The sequence below is a fragment of the Lissotriton helveticus genome, chromosome 4_1 (genome assembly GCF_964261635.1).
Source record: "Lissotriton helveticus chromosome 4_1, aLisHel1.1, whole genome shotgun sequence".
Taxonomy (NCBI): domain Eukaryota; kingdom Metazoa; phylum Chordata; class Amphibia; order Caudata; family Salamandridae; genus Lissotriton; species Lissotriton helveticus.
The window spans coordinates 456604526-456624720 of record NC_136063.1 but is presented as its reverse complement, the minus strand read 5'-3'; positions in this window follow the sequence as shown (position 1 = coordinate 456624720).

Below are 20195 nucleotides of genomic sequence, written 5' to 3'. Positions count from 1 at the left end.
AAGGCCTCGCCGCAGTTCTGCGTATCCAAAGATCCACCATGGGAGGTAGATCCTTCTCCTACTTGGCGGCCAAGACATGGAACTCACTCCCCACTCACCTCCGCCTGACACAGCACTACATCTCCTTCAGAAAAGAACTTAAAACCTGGCTATTCGATAAATAATTAACCCCCTCCCCAAGCGCCTTGAGACCCTCTGGGTGAGTAGTGCGCTATACAAATTCTTGAACTTGAACTTGAACTATAAATAATTGAAATGCTGCTGGGGCATTACATAGCCCAAAGGGCATCACTGTGTATTCAAATAGACCGAATTTAGTTTTAAAGGCCGTTTTCCATTCATCATGTTCTTTTACTCTTACTAAATGGTATGCCCCACGCAAATCTAATTTGGTATAGATTGTTGAATGTCTAAGCTGATCTAATAGCACTGGTATCAATGGTAGTGAGTACTTATTTTTAATTGTCGCCTTGTTTAATCCTCTATAGTCGATGCAAGCCCTCAAAGAACCATCAGGTTTCGGAATAAAAAAAAGGGGGGAGGAAACAGGGGATGTAGAATGTCTAATAAAACCAGACTGCAATATTTCGTCCAAATATTGTCTTAAATAAGTAGTTTCTTTCTCAGTTAAAGCATACACCCTACTACTAGGTAGAGGGGCTCCAGGAATTAGATCAATCCGACAATCAAAGGAGCGATGAGGTGGTAGGACACTAGCTTTGATTGGATCAAACACGTCTTGAAAATCAGAATATTCCGAAGGAATGTCTATGTTATTGAAAGCGGTGGCAACAGCACAATGTAACACAGAAAGATGATTTTGACTTGCTTCTTTATAGCAAGTAGAACGACAAAAGGATGAATCTAAAGTAACTGTTCGAGCTACCCAATCAATCTTTGGATTATGATGAATAAGCCAAGGTACTCCCAGGATCAGGCCAAAATAAGGAGTATCTATTAGGTCAAAGCTAATTTCTTCTGTATGCCCATTTTGACTAGTTCTTTTTGTAATCAGACATGTAGTTAAATCAGACCCATCTACAGCACATACAGTTTCTGGGTGTGTTTTTGCAACTATAGGTAAACCAAGTTTTTTAGCCAAGGTAATGTCTACAAAATTTCCAGTAGCTCCTGAGTCTAGAAGCACTGGAACTGTATATCTTAATTGAGAACTCACAATCAAAATTACATGAATTAAGAAATGTTTTGGGATACGTGGTACCATGTAAGCTGTGGAGAAAGAGGTCTGATTAAGACTTTTCCTTGAACAAGTGACCTCTGCCATTGTCGAGTATTTCAGTTTCCCGTCTCAGGATCTGCCACAGATATGAGGGATACTTTCTTGGGTCCTTTTGGCTTTACATGACACTCTCGGTCAAAATGACCAGATTTACCGCAATATAAACACAATTGCAATTTTCTTCGCCTTTCTTTTTCCTCAGAAGTCAAAGGTCCTCTAAGTGTACCTATCTGCATGGGCTCTGGTTCTGGAAGCTTATTTTCCACTTCTTTCTTTTCATGTTTAAAGAAAGATAATCTAGATTCAGTTTTACTCCTATCACCTTTTCTCTCTCCTATTCGATGGTCCAACTTGACCACCAAATCCACGAAATCAGAATAGTCATCTGGAAGATCGACAAAATGAGCCAAAGCCTCCTTAAGATCGTCTCTTAATCCCTTATAAAAAAGAGACACTTGTTTCTCCTCTGCCACTGTGTTTCTGTCAATAGGCGATTAAAGGAGGTAAGACAGGTCAATAAATCTTTTGTTCCCTGCTTTAGATTTAATAACTCATTATCACTAGCCTGTATATAAGTGTGCTTTGCAAATAATCGGGTCATGGTTCTTTTAAACTGATTCCAATTATGGAGTATTGGATCATCTCGATCTACATAAGGAATAGACCAATTGGCTGCTGTTCCTCCCAGATAAAAAAGGACGAAGGCTACTTTAGTTACGTCTGTAGGAAATTGTTGTGGTTTACACACAAAGTGCAATTGACATTGATTAATAAATACCTGAAATGTACTACTATCTCCATGGAAACGTTCTGGAGCTGCTAAAGGGACTATATTTGGAACATTAACTGTAACCTCTACTGGAGAAGAAGAGGTGTTTATAGTCTTGGGTCGCGCACCTGTTTCAGATGAACTTTTAAACATAGGAGCAACATGTGAACCCTACAAATTATCCCTAGGTTTATAGCGTGTTAATTCCTGTTTTAAATTTAGATTTTCTCTTTTTAAACTTTCTATTTCTACTTGCATTTGTTGCAGGAGTACTGTGACTGACTCAGTCTGATTCAAATCTTCTTTCAAAGCTTGAACCATATCAGTGGTGTCTATGGTATCCTGATCTAAATCTGTATTCATTTTTCCAACAGAAGAAGTATGAGGCTTGTGCTTCTGTCAAGACTCGTTTACCTGGGTATCCTGTTTCCTTCTGTGGGAAAGTTGAAGACAGTTCTAACCCACCCTTGAATCTCTTGCTCCTCTGAACTGATTGAGAACAGTGCAAAGATATCAAGAAACCCAAGGGAAGGGGGAATGGATAAAATAATAAACAGAGAAAAACAAAACACTGCTTCACTGCTTGACGTCTTCTTATGAAGTATCAATTGCAGATGTAATGTCTCTCTACTCTGATTAATTATCTCTTCAGAGTTGTGGACTGGGTTTTAGATTAGCTTCTTCTAATTTGTGGTCCACTTATAGTTTATAACAATTTCTGCTCGTTTAATGAAAATAAGATTGGATTGTCCATAAGAAAATGTGCAAATTAAATGATCCAATGACACTCTTTGTTTTATCTTGATTTTATAGTTCAAAGTTCTTTGTTCTGTATCTTCATGTCTTTAAACACAAAACATTATGTTCCAAAACTCAGTTCTGCACCCTTTCATCCAAAGCGCTAGATTCAGGAAAAATAATTCTTTCTCCCTTTAAACGAAACTTGCTTGAACCAGACTTTCTTTTTAAAATAAACAATAGTCTTTGTTTAGCATAAATATTGTCACTTACTTGTAGCGCAGATTCATGTGCACACGATACCTGACTAATGATTCTTTTTCTTGTTTCTTTTCTTTGCAGGCGGAACCTTCAGGCTGGAGACACGACAGCTGTAAACACCGGAAATGCTGGGGAAGGCTTGAGGCCAGGACCGGGACCAATGCAGGAAGATCCGAGGAAGACTTGAGGCGAGGACCGGAACTGAAGGAAGGAATGGAAAAACTGGAGAGATGGGGAAGACCGGAGGACAAGGCAGGATTCTCAGGTAAGAGAAGTTCAGACGAGCACAAGCAACCAACAATGCTCAGAACCTTCTTTAATAGCCTGGGACGAGCGGGGCTCTCACGCGCTGCACGTTATTAAGAAATTCAGTTTGAAAACGTGCAGCACTCTTTAACATTGATGCCACTGAAACTTGTAGCGCTCGCTAGCATAAATGAAACGTGTAGCGCTCATTACCATATCTGCAACATCATTTCTGATTTAACGTAGGAGCAAACAAACAAGCTTTGTCAAAATCAACCATAATGCCTTGCAAGTTTATTGAGAGAGGTTCTTTTACTAAATACAGATCAACCATGATTATAATGCAAGACAGCCCATTATGTTCTCCTTAATGTCGTGACAAGGGGCAAGCTTGTTGCCTAGAGCAAACCCTAACAGCAGAGCAACAGGGCCAGTGTCCAGGGCACAGGTGAGAGTACAACACAGCAGAGCAACAGGGCCAGTGGGCATTGCATAGGGCAGAGTGAGGACATGAGAAGCTGCACAGGCAAGGCCAGAACAGCAGTGAATGACAAGGCCAGTGGGCATGGCAAAGTGCAGAGTCAGGACATGAGAAGCTGCACAGGCAAGGCCAGAACAGCAGTGAATGACAAGCCAGTGGGCATGGCAAAGTGCAGAGTCAGGACATGAGAAGCTGCACAGGCAAACCCAGAACAGCAGTGAATGACAAGGCCAGTGGGCATGGCAAAGTGCAGAGACAGGATATGAGAAGTTTCACAATGAGTGTGTTTGACTGTATCCTGCCATGACCAGCAACACACCCAGGTGGTAAACTATGGGCAGGACTAGCACACCTGTATGAGAGACAGGTGTATGAGGGAGACTACCACTCACTCTTGTCTGTCATGCGGACTTGGAGCTGGCTGTGTGTCGGGGACAGCAGGACCACTTGACTAAGGAGACAGAGGCCCAGGTGATGTAGGGCTATCAGTGGCTTGGCAAGCTGGAGGGCTGTTTGGACCAGGTGGTGTAGTGGCACATGGAGGCGGAGTCATGCAGACCTGTGACACAGTGTGGGTGGGAGAGGTTTGAGGGGTGCTTTTCCACTTCTTAGGATTCGAAATGGCTTTCTGCACTGGGGTTAATGGGAACTGGTGTGGACACAACAGACACAAACACCAACAGAGCCGCTTCAGGTGCAGACACTGGCACTCCCTCTGGTGACGTGCTGGATCCTGCGGAACGCTTTGTCTGGCTACGCCTCTGCACTACCTTCCCCTGTTTGCCAGGTGTACCCCCTACACTGCCCTCCTTCCCCTGTTTGCCAGGTATCCCCCCTACAGTGCCCTCCTTTGCCTGTTTGCCAGGGGTAGCCCCTGCAGTGCCTTCCTTCCCCTGCTTCACTGTGCTTGGAATTGGATTTGATGTGGTGGGGGAATGTGGCACTGAGCCCTTCCTAGGTGTACCCTTGCCATACAACACCTCCTCAGTGGTTATAGACACTGCACTCCTAGCTCTGCGTGAAGTCTCAGGGACAGGACAGTCCTTCGCTGGTGATGTCTCTGAGGGATGTGTGCCTGATGTCTGCTCTGACGGGCTCTTGTCTTTGCATTCTAGGGTGGCTCTGCTCTTCTGTGGGGATGGTGTCTGTGGGCGGGCCCGCTTGGGTTGATTCTGCTGGGTGCATCTCATGCTGTATCGTGATTGTGAAGCATGGGAACTTTGGTCACTATCATCCGATGTGGCCACTGACTGGGGGGTGGACAAAGGCACTGGAGCAGGAATGGAAGTATGTGCCTGTTGAAGGGCAGACGTCACAGTGGACGACAAAGCCTGGACTGTACGGTGTAGCCCACCAACGTCAGAGTGTATGCCTCCATGTAGGCAACCACCTGGCCTAATTTTTTGTCATGGTCACTGAAGGCATTGAGCAGGGCTGTCTGGGGGGCATGGTGGGAGTAGTAATGCAAGCCTCCCTCCAACATACAGGCCTGACAGGCAAGATGGCTACCTACCTGTTAGTTTGTTTGGTGAACAATGCAATGGCTTCCATGTGCTTCTGGGGGGTGTGGGGAGGGCTCCATCTTGCTGGGGTGTGGGACAAGGGGCATGGTGGGAGAAGTAGTGCAGGCCTCCCTACTACATACAGGCCTCACAAGCAAGATGTCTACCTACCTGGTGGCGAGGGTGAAGAATGCAATGGCTTCCATGTGCTTCTGGGTGGTGTGGGGAGGGCTCCATCTTGCTGGGGTGTGGGACATGGGGCATGGTGGGAGAAGTAGTGCAGGCCTCCCTCCTACATACAGGCCTCACAAGCAAGATGGCTACCTACCTGGTGGTGAGGGTGAAGAATGCAATGGCTTCCATGTGCTCCTGGGTGGTGTGGGGGAGGGCTCCGTCTTTCCGGGTTATGGGACAGGGGACATGGTGGGAGTAGTAGTGCAGGCCTCTCTCCCACATACAGGCCTCACAAGCAAGATGGCTACCTACCTGTTAGTTTGTTTGGTGAAGAATGCATTGACTTCCATGTGCTCCTGGGTGGTTGGAGGGTCTCTATCTTGCTGGGGTGTGGGACAAGGGGCATGGTGGGAGTAGTAGTGCAGGCCTCCCTCCCACATCCAGGCCTCACAAGCAAGATGGCTACCTACCTGTAAGGTGAGGGTGAAGAATGCAATGGCTTCCAAGTGCTCCTGGGTGGTGTGGGGGGAGGGCTCCATCTTGCTGGGGTGTGGGACAAGTGCATGGTGGTATTAGTAGTGCAGGCCTCCCTCCCACATACAGCCTTCAGAAGCAAGATGGCTACCTACCTGTAAGGTCAGGGTGAAGAATGCAATGGCTTCCATATGCTCCTGGGTGGTTTGGGGGGAGGGCTCCATCTTGCTGGGGTGTGGGACAGGAGGCATGGTGGGAGTAGTAGTGCAGGCCTCCCTCCCACATACAGGCCTCACAAGAAAGATGGCTACCTATCTGTAAGGTGAGGGTGAAGAATGTAATGGCTTCCATGTGCTCCTGGGGGGCGTGGGGGGAGGGCTCCATCTTTCTGGGGTGTGGGACAGGGGGCATGGTGGGAGTAATAGTACAGGCCTCCCTCCCACATACAGGCCTCAGAAGCAAGATGGCTACTTACCTATAAGGTGAGGGTGAACAATGCAATGGCTTCCATGTGCTCCTGGGTGGTGGGGAGGGCTCCATCTTGCTGGGGTGTGGGACAGGGGGCATGGTGGAAGTAGTAGTGTAGGCCTTCCTCCCACATACAGTCCTCACAAGCAAGATGGTTACCTACCTGTTAGTTTGTTTGGTGAACAATGCAATGGTTTCCATGTGCTCCTGGGTGGTGTGGGGAGAGCTCCATCTTGCTGGGGTGGGGGACAAGGGGCATGGTGGGAGTAGTAGTGCAGGCCTCCCTCCCACATATAGACCTCACAAGCAAGATGGCTACCTACCTGTAAGGTGAGGGTGAAGAATGCAATGGCTACCATGTGCTCCTGGGTGGTTATCGGGAGGACTCCATCTTGCTGGGTATGGGACAGAGGGCATGGTGGGAGTAGTAGTGCAAGCCTCCCTCCCACATACAGGCCTCACAAGCAAGATGGCTGCCTACCTGTTAGTTTGTTTGGTGAAGAATGCAATGGCTTCCATGTGCTCCTGGGTGGGGGGACTCTATCTTGCTCGGTTGTGGGACAAGTGGCATGGTGGGAGTAGTAGTGCAGGCCTCCCTCCCACATACTGGCCTCACAAGCAAGATGGCTACCTACCTGGAAGGTGAGGGTGAAGAATGCAATGGCTTCCATGTGCTCCTGGGTGGTGTGGGGGGAGGGCTCCATCTTGCTGGGGTGTGGGACAGGGGGCATGGTGGGAGTAGTAGTGCAGGCCTCCCTCCCACATACAGGCCTCACAAGCCAGATGGCTACCTACCTATAAGGTGAGGGTGAAGAATGCAATGGCTTCCATGTGCTCCTAGGTGGTGTGAGGGGTGGGCTCCATCTTGCTGGGGTGTGGAACAGGGGGCATGGTGGGAGTAGTAGTGCAGGCCTTCCTCCCACATACAGGCCTCACAAGCAAAGATGGCTACCTACCTGTTGTTTTGTTTGGTGAACAATGCAATGGCTTCACAGTGCTTTTTGGGAGGGAGGGAGTGCTCCATGCTGCTGGGGTGCGGGACAGGGGGCATGGTGGGAATAGTAGTGCAGGCTGACTGTGCTCATGCTCCCATGGTTATATTGCTAGCTACGTTTAGGGTACATGGGAGTGGGTGTCTGTTGGATCTGTGAGACAGGTTTTTGTGGGTGTGTGGTGCAGATGGATGTGATTTGTCTGGTGTGGTGTGTGTTTTTGGATGTGCAAAACAGTACATATCAGTGTGTTGGTTGATATCTGTTTGTACTTACCAGCCTCTACTCCCTGGATACTGCTGTGAGACTCTCAGGATGCAGTAGGGCAAGCACCTTCTCCTCCCATGGTGTGAATATTTTTCGTTGGATGGGAGGGCCACTGTCAGTCCGGTTAGCCAGCTCCCAGTTTTTGCTCCTCCTCTTTTTGACAACCCTCTTGAGATCATGCCACCGCTTCATGATCTCCTTCTTGGATCTTGGGGTGGACCCTACTGCATTGACCCTTGTACGATCCTTTCCCACATTTGAGTCCTTGTGGCTAAAGGTGTCTGTTGGACCAGGCTACCAAACAGTTGTGGTTCCACTCTGACTATCTCATTTACCATGACTATCAACTCACTCTCTGTGAATTTGGGCATTTTCTGTGATGCCATGGTGTGTGATGTTTGAAGTGTTTGTGGGTGCAGGGGTGTGGAAGGTGGGTGTGGTGTTATTGTGTGAGGTGTGTTATGTGCTGGGGGATTGTTGGTGCTGGTGTGATGATGGTGGTGGTGGTGGTGGTGGGTGTGCTGTGTTCTCTTGCCTCTCCTGTCAGATCTGGTGTATGCCCTTCTCTTTTGGAGTGTTGCAAAGGATTTGGGTCAGTGAGGGCTGGTTTTATACACAGCTGTGTGGGTGTGTGTCCACATGGGATTGTGCTGTCAGGTGTGTTGTGGGGGTTGTCCTGGGAATTGTAAGTTTCAGTTTGGCATTTTTCCGTTTCGTTTGTTTGTGTTTTGTGTATTTGGGGGGCATAGCTACTTTGGTTTGTGCAATATTTGGCATTGTTTCGGTGTTTTTGCTTTGGACCGCCATGTTTTTCATGTATCGTCAGCTGCGGTAGCTATGCTGCAGCTCTTCCGCTCTCTCTTACATTCACTCCTGTATGCGACCACGGCGATCGGAAACAGCGGATCCTACCGCGGAACCATCGGGGATATACTAATTTCCCGTGCGGTGTCTCCGCTATGCTTGCGGCGGGTCGTAGCTTTTCCGCAGCATTTCCGACCGCCGCGGTCGGTATTTAGACATCACTGCACGGGTCGGGCGGTTTTGGTTGGCCCGCTACCGCCGCGGTCGGTCTTTTTTGGCGGTTGTTCCTAATTTTCTCCACGGTCCGGGTGGGCGGTTGTTTCCCGCCTCCATGGCGGTCGAGGTGGTTTTGCGCCTGTCATCCTAATGGGGCGCATAGTTCCTATATAGGGAGGGTGTTAAAACTAGGCGCTATAGGACTTGTTTTCACTATCATTGTAACATGATTCCTCCCTTTGTATTTATGGAATTGTAACCATGCTGACAATATTATTCTTAATCATATGTCTGCTTATGTTGGCTAAAATACTGCACATGAGAACACGTCGTTAAAATAAATATTTTAACCTTCCTGTGTCTCTTCTTACTCCTGTTGTGGACTGGTATGAGAGTATAACAAAAGAGTGTTCTCACTTTTCACCATTTTTCTATTGCACTGTACTAATCTATCACTGTATTGATATGGCTGTTTATATCCCGGCACACAGTCGCTTGGCTGTGCAGAATCACTTGCAGGATTACCTAATTTCATTAGAGGGGCATGCAGTAGTTTTTGTTGTTTCAGCTGACGCAGTGTACCCGTTGGGTCACATTTCCTGCGGTAGATGCTGTGTCTGGTGTATTTCACACTTACACCCCTGCTGATGCACCTGCTGCGTACGCTCCATATCGGACAGTGGAAATTCCGATTTCTGCTCGGAAGCATGCCATTTGGTTCAATGGCGCCCTCCCACACGTAATAACGGCGGTCAGACAAGGGCCGTTGTCAATCCCAGGTGCTTCTTGGTCTGTTTTAGCTGCTTACACCCCGCATCCTAATGCGGGCAGTTATCAGCTCCGCAACTAAGACCCCTTTATGCCTCTGCTGTGTCAGTGATAAGGGGTCTGGTTCATTACATTACCCGCAAACTCTCAGGTGGGGCCCCGGGTGGTGCCGCGCATCCAGTTGGTGGGGGCGGGCTGAAGCTTAGTCCCGTCATGGTTAATGCGGTCATGGGCAAGCATCCCCAGGATAAGGATGAGATGCCTTTTTGACTTGCTGAGAAATTCAACCAACTGGAAGCAGTATTCCCGAATACTACTCCTGTGGAGAAACACAGGATTCTTACCATAAGTTTGCAGAAAGACTTAGTGCCAGATGTAAATGACTGTACAACTTGGGGTGTGATTTTTGCGGCAGTCTATACTAGGTGCTTCGACACCCCGTCAATGGCTGTCCTGCCCTCCGTCATTAAGCCTGTTCAGGATGAACATGGACCGGAGGCCGCTGTGGAGTTGGGAATACGACTCGTCGGAGCGTTTGACATGGTCCGCGATCTCGTCCTTGCAAATGTCAAGGGGGATGCGGTTAGTTTCCAGGTGTGTAATGGTTTGCGTGATGTCCCCGACGCGACAGACCCCGTCAGTTACCAAAAATGATTACGGAGGCTTGTAAGACCGTTGGTTAGTTTGGGTGTTAAGCCTTTTGCTAAGAAACAAACACAGCAGCAAACTCAACAAGCGTCATCTAAAAAAGATGACTGCCCAAAAGTTCAGAAACAAAATTGAAGTAAGAACAAAAAACAGGGTAATCAGCAACAGAAACAGGGGTCCCACCCTGCTTCACCTACACCTGCCTCTACTGAGCGTACATATGAGTTGCGCGACCGCAGTACTATTAAGTCACCTGATAGATTTCAGGTTCCTAAACTACGTTCTCCTCACTCTTTGCAGGAAACATCGGTCTCGGCCACAGGTGGAGGAGGCCGCAGCAGAGGTCGAGGTGCCCAACAGAGCCATGAGCAGCCTCGCAAGGCTGACAGTAAAGGCAAGCAAGACGAGTCACAGCAACAAAGACCCCAGTTTCAAAAGAAGTGAGAACACAGCTTCGGAATCTGACATGGGCGCTGACACTGTTGGACAGCGCAGCAGAGATTACCATAGTACGGGAGACCCTGCGTCCACTACTGAAGGTGACAGAGACTGACACCTTCGTTGTAGTTGAGAAAGCGGACACTAGAGTGGCTCCCCCTGATAGGCTTTATGAAATTGTTCTTGTAATTGAAGGTGACATAGAACGTACCATAAAAGGTTTTTTTTGGGAAAATCTAACTACTACCTATGATATTTTGTTGGCGGAGGTCGACTGGCCCCCACCCTTTGTCTTAGCTGCTCCCTAAGGGGAGGAGGTAATCCTCCCTAGTTTTGCACAGTGCCGAAAGAGCAGGCGTTGCAATTTGCAGAAGATTGGGCTAAGGCGCCTGCGCCGGCTTTGTACCGTACTCACTGTGGGTGGGACAAATTTTCCCCTCAACGTGAGATTCCATTGCGGTCAATGCCACAGCCTCAACCGCAATACCCGATGCGGCGGGAAGCAAAAGCTTCAGTTGCGGAAATCCTTGATCAATTGGAAAATCAAGGTATAATTGAAACGTCTGTGTCTCCGATGAATAACCCCCTTTTTACTGTGACCAAACCAGATGGTTGGTACCATTTGGTATTGGATTACCACCACTTAAACTCACATTGTCATACGTGCGCGGTGCAGAATACTCACAGTTCTGCTCTTGTGGATAGTAAATGGTTTAAAACCACACTTGACATATCCAAAGTTTTTTTTGCCCCCAATCTGTCCCCACTTAGTAGTCAATGGACAGCTTTTACAAGTGGTGGCAAACAGCACCACTTTCGCCGTTTGGCTACGGGCTATAAGAACAGTCCGGGCGTATTTGCTGCTCGCGTTTTCTCTCTCTTGGAGGGGATCAACACAGATGCATGTTCGTATGTGGATGACATTTATCTCACAGACGACGAATTATGGCCGCATCTGTGCCGAGTGTACTGTATAATTTGCAAATTTGCGGATTTTGGCTACAAATTTTAATTTGCAAAATCTCACATTGCAGAGTACACAGTGTTGTTCCTGGGCTACGAGCTCAACAATGAAGGAAGAGGTTTTGCTCCTAACTTCCTGGAGAAATGCACACTTTTGCGAGCTCCAACAACACTGAACAAACTACAATCCTTACTGGGCTTTTTGAATTTCGGGCATACCTACATTCCCGAATATGCCCAGCGTATCAAGCCTCTTTATGCCTTGATACAACCTTCTTTATCCAAATCATGCTGGCTGCCTGAGCATTCAGCCATCTTGCAATCTTTGCAAGCTGATCTGCTTGAATCTAAATTCTTGCTGACCTTTGATAACCACACCAACCTGGTAATCAGAATCGTACCTGGGGCGGTGGGTTTCACGTACCTCACTTTTAATGAGGGTGACACAGTCCCTATCACTTACAAGTCACACTTGTACACTTCAGCTGAGTTGCGATTTTCCACTGTGGAAAAAGTTTTGACAGCAGTGCAAATGACGATTCTTAAGGAACGTGCACTGTCACATTTTGGTTGTTACTCCGTATCCTGCCATGGAGGCAGTGACGAAAGCCAGTGTACCGAATTCTAAAGCTTCGCACCCTCGCTGGATACAATGGGCCAAAATCCTTGGCATCTCTGGAGGTCACGTTCATTTTTGATTCCTCACTGCAAACTCAAGAGTACTTGCAATATGAATTTGTTCATCCTGCTCCTCTGACTATGTGCCCACTTGAATACTTCCGTTGTATCATTTACACTGATGCAGTGCACAAGCGGCTACGAATTCAAAGCACGCATATTCCTCGGCCTGCGCAATTGTGTTTGGTACTATGGTGGATGGGGAATTCAAGTCCGATGTCGTGCATACACAGACGTTAGGGGACTGTACCCCACAATTGGCAAAGCTCCATACTCTGATGCTTGCATTGGAGTACACGGACCCCAGTGTGACCACTCTAATTGTGAGTGACTCTTACTACTGTGTTCAATCCTACAATGACAATCTACCCTTCTGGACTCAAAATGATTATCGTGACTCCAAGGGGAACACAATAACACATAAAATGATCTGGGTTCGAGTGGCTGAGCTTAAAGAGCGCCTGCCACTTGTCTTTGTAATTCATACTCTGGGTCACCAGCGTGTTGGATTTTACGCTGTTGGCAACTGTCTCGAAGACGAGGCTGCGAAGACAGCAGTTGCAACATATGCAGTAGCAGAGGTTACACGTTCCAAAAGTAAGATTGATGATGACATCTTGGCAGCTATTGCTGCAACAGAGAAGGGAGGTAATTACCCTAGAAGTTTCCCTTCTAAATACTCTTATCATTTAAGCCCTGATAAAGTTCCTTATTTGAGAATTAACGACGTTGGTGACAGGTTAATAACCAACGCGTACTGCAGGCAGGCTTTGATTACAGCAGCCCACGCTGGGATGGCTTCGGTGCATGCCGGCGTGTCAGCTACTGTTTCTCTTCTCCAGCAACGATATTGGTGGCGGGGTTTGTACAAATAAACGCGTGATTTTGTTCCTCAATGTGGCATTTGTCAGCAAATTGAACCTTCTACTGCTGCACGGCCGCCCCAAACTCAGTTGTACATTCCTAATAAACCACTTGCATGTGTTTATTTGGATCACTGCGGTCCTTTCTCATCTGATACTGCGTATAAGTACATCTTAGTATCAGTTGACTCTTGCACGCGCTTTGTGTGGCTATGGCCTCAAAGGAGTGCTGATTCCAGGACTGTCGTAAGGGATTTGTGTGTCTTAGTGAGAATTTTTGCATGTGGTACCTTCCATTCGGACCAGGGTCCAGCGTTCGCCTCTATGGCGTACAAGGATGCCATGGCTTCATTGGGGGTCCAGGTCCAATTTTCGTCTCCATACCGACCTGAAAGTAATAGTGTTGTGGAGCGAATGAACCGTGACTTAAAGCAATCCTAGACAGCTAAGGTTTTAGGTACTGGCAGAGACTGGCTTAACCACCTCAATAGCATACAACGTGCACTAAATAATCTCCCTAGAAGGTCTCTGGGTGGGCGGACCCCATAGGAAATGCTCTATGGCATCAAAATGTTTGTCCCGGACCTTGATGGTCTAGTCCTTTGATGTAGATGAACATTGTAATGTTTTGCAGAACCTACAAAAGACCAGAGACAGTCTTGCAAAGGAACACTTGCCCTCCACATCTGATGCTGCATTGCAGATTCCGGTAGTCGGCTGGCTACCCCAAGTTGGAGCGAAACCAAAGGGGATGATGGACGTTGATGATGATGGACGTTGGAGAACTGTTCCGAGAGAAGATCGACCACAAGAAAGAATTAGGTCCTTCCTATCGAGCTCAAGTTGCCATGCTTGGCGTGCAGGGTACAAGTACAGTCATTTTACCTCCTCTTCCTGGGCGAAAGGGGAACAGATACATCTCCATTGACAATGTCAAACTACACAGGGTGGCCGATTCTTCATTGTATGACTCCTGCTGTTTCGTGTCCAGCAATGATGCAACACTCTGTTTTAGTTCCGGATCCTGCCATCGGGCCTGAAGTTGTCATTGAAATGAATACAGTTAAGAATCCTTTATTGCATTCAACTGCTGGTGATCCTCTTAATGATACTGAATATACTTAACCCACTGACTTGTCTATGCCTGATTTGGAGACCCGTGTGGCTAACCAATCCCGTTTTTTATTTGACACTGGCTCTACAACATCTAAGGCCCCTTCAAAAGTTTAGGGGGCAGATGTATCAAGCCTTTTGCGATTCGCAAAGACCGGAATTCTGCGAGTTTCGGCCGTTGCGAATCGCAAAAGGCTTATTAGCATTTTCTAACATGTATCAAAAAATCTCAAAGTAAGGAATCGCAAAAATTTGCGATTCCTTATTTTGCTTAAGCATTTAAGGAATCGCAAATTTTGCGATTCCTTAAATGCGATGTATGTAGGTTTTCGAAATTGCGAATTTGGGTTAATAAATCACAAATTACCACCAACTTGTAGTTGGTGGTAATTTGCGATTTCTTTTAAAAATGCCCTATTTGGCATTTGTGAGGTTGGCATGAGAGGCACATACATGCCCTTAGGGCCTGTATATGCGTCATATGCACACACATGTAGATTTCAGGGGTGCAGCAGGGTGTCTTTGAGACACCCCTGCACCCTTGAAATTATTCTCAATTTGCGATTAGCAAATTGTGAACCGCAAATTGAGAATTATTTCACAATCATTCTTATAGGCATCCTGGCCCATAGGAATGCATGGGAAATTATTCCTTAATTGCGAATTCGCAAAATACGAATTCGCAAATAAGGAAGACTAAGAAATCGCAAAAAAAGCGATTTTATACATACATTCCATTTTGCGATTTCTAAATAGCGATTCCTTAAAAATCGCTATTTAGAAATCGCAAAATGGAATCTTGATACATCTGCCCCTAGATTTTTTATCTGGTTTAAAAAAAAAAAATGTATTCCCCCTTGGACTTACATTGGGCTGGCACTTTTTGCTAATTTTTTTATTCATGCCCATCGGATTTGTGGTGTATTTTTTTTGTTTTATTAATGGACACTACGTTCAAGAAAGAACTTCAATTAGACTGATTGATGGAACTTTGGCCCCCCACTTCTCTTCGCACAAAATGAAGAGGGACCAGACATTTGTGAATATAACTGCTTGGCCCGTTTTAGATGCGATTGTATGGGATGCTGTGAAGTTCCTGATTCATGGTCCCACAGAGGTTATTAATGTTCCCAATGTACTCCATGTTTCTATGGGAGATGTGGTTAAACAAAATATTCGCTCTGATGATTGGGACGTCCAGGCCGTAGAGGCTTTGTTTTCTGATTTGAAATACTATGCTGCCTTTGATGCTGAAGATTTATATTTAGAGTCTGCAAACTATGGTGATTTGTACTGTTACCAGCATTTTGGCAATCACTTTCTGCATAAAACAAATTCATGTAGAAATGTAGTTAACTACACACAGTGGGAACATTGTCTCGCACCAGTGGAAGGCAGCTCAAAAACGCTTTTGAAAAAAGTTTTTTTATTTTACTGATTTTAATCAATCCAACCCTGATGCAGTTTATTTTAAGTTGACTGAGAAGTCCTCTTCCAAGGTTAGACTTACCTACACTAAACTACTGTATTCAAAGTCCTTTATTGACCAGTTGGCTGTTGGGGGCTGTTAGACCTGCCAGCCCTAGGGTACTCTTACCCCTTTGCCTTGTTTTTTCCACCATCTTTTTCGTTGGACCTAGGTCTCTGGGCGCCTTACCACTGCCAATCAGTGCTAAGGTACTCTCTCCTACCAACATGGCTGCCACAGGCCCCTGCTACTGCGGAGTGGAATTTTTAGTCACACACTAGTAGCCAGGAGCAGGCTGGGACATTAGGATACTGTAGCAATGCCATTCTGCGTTTTCTGCCATAGCCTAGACTGTGGAAGCTCCTGGAAGCTTCCGGAATAGGGGAGGTGTTACACTTTGCCGCCTTGAGAGAGTGGTCACCTGACCTAGAGGTATTTAGGGAAAGGAGGGAAACCTGCTTGCCAGTTGGGGCATCACTGGTCCTGGGGAAACCTCTGCAGGAGTTTAGGCGGTAGGGCCTAGGGGAGGAATCTACACCACTGTAAGTGACTGGGCCTAGGCACTGCTTTTAAAGTTGAGTTAGGGACTCTACCAAACCCATTGATCTGGCCCAGATGTCGTTACAACGCATGCTTTTTCCATGCATGCCTTTACAACGCAGGTTTTACAACGCAAGTCGTTCCAAACGACTTGCGTTGGGGAGCGCTGGATAGTGAATAGTTTAATTTACTATTCCAACTCCAGTCCCCGTGGATAGTAGGGAAGGTTTTGGACAGTAAATTAAACTATTCCCTATTCTACAGCGCCCTCCAGCGCAAGTCGTTCTAACGACTTGCGTTGTAATTCCTGCGTTGTAAAGGTACTGCGTGGAAAAAGTTTCATTGTAAAGGATGTTTCCCGGCCCAGCGTTGGGGAACCCAGGGAACCACTTTCAGTGAGCCAAGGGAACCATCCTGCCTCTGTGCCACCAACTCAACCACCCCCCTTCTTTTGCCCCCTCAAGAAACTACATAAGAAGGGCGCACAAACCATCCAGTGCCGCCAAGGAACACCTTCTAACAGTGAGGACTGCTGGGGGATCAGCCAGGTAACCAGCGCTCCCCACCTGCTCTGTGCCCCTGTGCTGCCCTGCCTGAGCTGTAACTGCCCCTGAACTGCCAGAACTGCTTGTTGCTGGGACTCTCTGCCTTCTAAGCGCTCCCATCTCCTTGCCTTCCTGATTCCGTCAGCCATAAGGGGGTAAGCGGGACGCCACTCCTCGCACGGTCTAGTCGTCACAAGGACGCTAGACCTTCTACAAAAGGCGGACAAACTAGGTGCTCAGCCTTGTTCATAATTCGGGGGCATTGACAGTAGTTCAAGCGCGCCGTAGTAGTTTAAAGCGTGCTGCGCTCCTTAGTGCGAATTGCGAGTTGTATATCGGCATCAGTTTTAAAACGCCAGTTTTGTCCATTAATTTAATTTTTGTTTTGCTTATCCCCTGTTTTTAACCCACTTACTTGCACTATAATATTTGAAACCCACCGCTCTTGCGGGTCCTTCTCCATGCCTTCCTGATTCCGGTGGCCATATTGGGGGTAAGCGGGACGCCACTCCTCGCACGGTCTAGTCGTCACAAGGACGCTAGACCTTCTACAAAAGGCGGACAAACTAGGTGCTCAGCCTTGTTCATAATTCGGGGGCATTGGCAGTAGTGCAAGCGCGCTGTAGTAGTTTAAAGCGTGCTGCGCTCCTTAGTGCGAATTGCGAGTTGTATATCGGCATCAGTTTTAAAACGCCCGTTTTGTCCATTAATTTAATTTTAGTTTTGCTTATCCCCTGTTTTTAACCCACTTACTTGCACTATAATAATTTGAAACCCACCGCTCTTGCGGGTCCTTCTCCTTGCCTTCCTGATTCCGGCGGCCATATTGGGGGTAAGCGGGATGCCACTCCTCGCACGGTCTAGTCGTCACAGGACGCTAGACCTTCTACAAAAGACGGCCATGCAAACGCGCAGCAGGCACGCACAGCGGGTCCGCCGTCATTCCGCCGGAGTTACGCCAGAGTTCAGCCCGTCTGTGCCCGTCCGGGCCCTGACGGGCTCAGGGCTAGACACACTGGCAAATTTCCCTGAGGTCGGAATCAGGTACTCTAGAAATGACCTTATACTACTACAACCCCCTAAAGATGCGACCTGTAATTACATCCACAATGGAGAGAAACCTTTTATAAGTTGCAGGATGGGCCAGAGAGTAAAGGGAAAAAATGCCTTGCTAATGGCTTTGCTGAATTGTAGGTCCCTTCCTAGTCATTCCATAGAAATTAATTCTCTCGTGCAAGACCACGAGTTGGATATTCTGTTTTTAACAGAAACCTGGACCACGTCCTGTTCAGGGCCAGATATGGTGCGAGCTCTCCCCCCTGCCTATCTAATATACCATCTGGATAGGCCTGTGGGGCGGGGAGGCGGTATGGCCATTCTATATAGAGACACGTTTGTCTGTAGAGCCCAGGATGGGGGGGTTCGTGACTGTGAGAGCTGTCAATTTTCATTACGGATGTCTTCCACGACCTCGGTATCAGGTCTTTTGGTGTATCGCCCACCAGGGTGTGTGGGTAATTTTGTCAGCTCGCTCATGGAAACTGTTACGCTTTTGGCGTCGTCCACAGCCAATTTTGTGGCACTTGGAGATTTTAATCTCCATTTTGATGATCCAGCAGACACATTGGCTGTTGACCTGCAGTGTGATCTAAAAGCTTTCGAGATGAGGCTAATTAACTCAGGGTCCACGCACAGTAAGGGCCATTTACTCGACCCAGTCTTTTCTAATATTGACCGTCTTAAAGCCCTGCCCTCCTTGGCTTTGCCTTGGTCAGACCATTTTCTGGTTCCTCTCACTTGGCAGTGTGAACTAATGGACGCAGCCACCCTTAGGATTCATACTGTCGAAAGGGCCTGGTCTAGGCTGCCAGTAGAGAGCTGGACCGCTAACCTTGAAGCTACGTGCCCCTGCCCAGTGTTGGATCCAATAATCGCAGATGTGAACCTGGAAAATTGGCTGACCAGCTCCCTGGACGCCATTCTCCCTAAAAAGAGAATGCTGAAGAGGGAGAAGAGAGTGGGCTCAGCCCCTTGGTACACCCAGGAATTGAGAACTATTAGGAAAGGCTGCAAGAGGTTGGAGCGGATTTGGAGAAAGGATTGGGGGGAGGTCAGCCGGAAAGAGTATCGCGCGGCAATTAGAGGATATAAAGCCGCTCTTCGGGACGCCAAAGCGAAGTTCTTTGAGGAGAGAATTGGCAATTCTGCTAACTCCTCTAGAGAGTCCTTTAAAGTTTTCAGAGATCTCCTGAAAATCCCCGAACCGCCGGTTAACCATGATAGTCCCCGAGAGAAATGTAAGGAACTGGCCAACTATTTTTACATGAAAGTAGAAAATATCTTAAGCTCCCTACCTCGACAGGCCCAGGAATTAGATATAGTTAACCAGCTGGGTGCTGTGGAAATTGAGCTTGAAGCCTTTGGACCAGTGACCACCGACGAAGTTCTTAAGGTGTTAGGGGTCATGAAGAGTGGCTCGCCTAGGGATCCTGTTCCGATGAGATTTTTGAAACAGGTAGCAACTACCATCGCCGCCCCAGTAACTGATCTCATCAATTCATCTTTTATGCAGGGGGTGGTGCCACCCAGTTGGAAAAAAGCAGTAGTAAAGGCCCTCCTGAAAAAGCCTGGTCTGGATCCATCTGACCTAGCAAATTTCAGGCCGATTTCCTTGCTTCCCGGGCTCGGTAAGATCGCGGAGAGACTGGTGAACCGTCGACTGTCATTTTTCCTGGAGTCTAATGGCTTGTTGCGGGATTCCCAAACGGGATTCAGGCCAGGCCAGGGCACTGACACCGCCCTTCTGGCAGTCGTGGAAGAAGCCAGGAGCATTTTGGATTCAGGAGGATCGGTGGCAGTGATCCTCCTGGACCTCAGCGCAGCTTTTGACACCGTGAACCATCAGGTGCTGCTCCAGCGGCTGTCAGATGTAGGCATTACAGGGATGGCCCTGAAGTGGCTCGCGTCTTTCCTGAGCGACCGGACTTATCAAGTCTGGGAAGGTAGTGAACAGTCAGCATCGATCCCCCTCCAGTGTGGTGTGCCTCAGGGCTCCTCCTTGAGCCCTACATTGTTTAATGTCTATATGGCCCTGCTGGAGGGTGTGGTGGCACTATTCGGTATTAAAACTATCAGTTATGCTGACGACACCCAGCTGGTGGTGGCTCTTTCCCAGCTGGTGAATCAACCTGACCTACTTCACTCATGCTTGTCCAAGGTGCACACTTGGATGTGCAACTCAGCATTAAAACTGAATGGCTCAAAAACAGAGATGATGCTGTTGGGCCATTCGGTGCTCTCCTTGCCGCCAAGCAGCTGGCCTAGTTGTCTTGGCGACCCCCCAAGCCCCAAAAAGGAGATCAAGAGCTTGGGGGTGTGGCTGGAACAGGACTTATCTTTTAAGACCCATGCCAAAAAAAACTCAGGAGTCTGTTTCGGCCTTCTCCGGTCAGCCCGTAAGGTCCTGCCTCTTCTTCCACCGGTTTCCAGGAAATTACTCATCCAGGGACTAATTGTATCGAGGCTGGATTATAGTAATG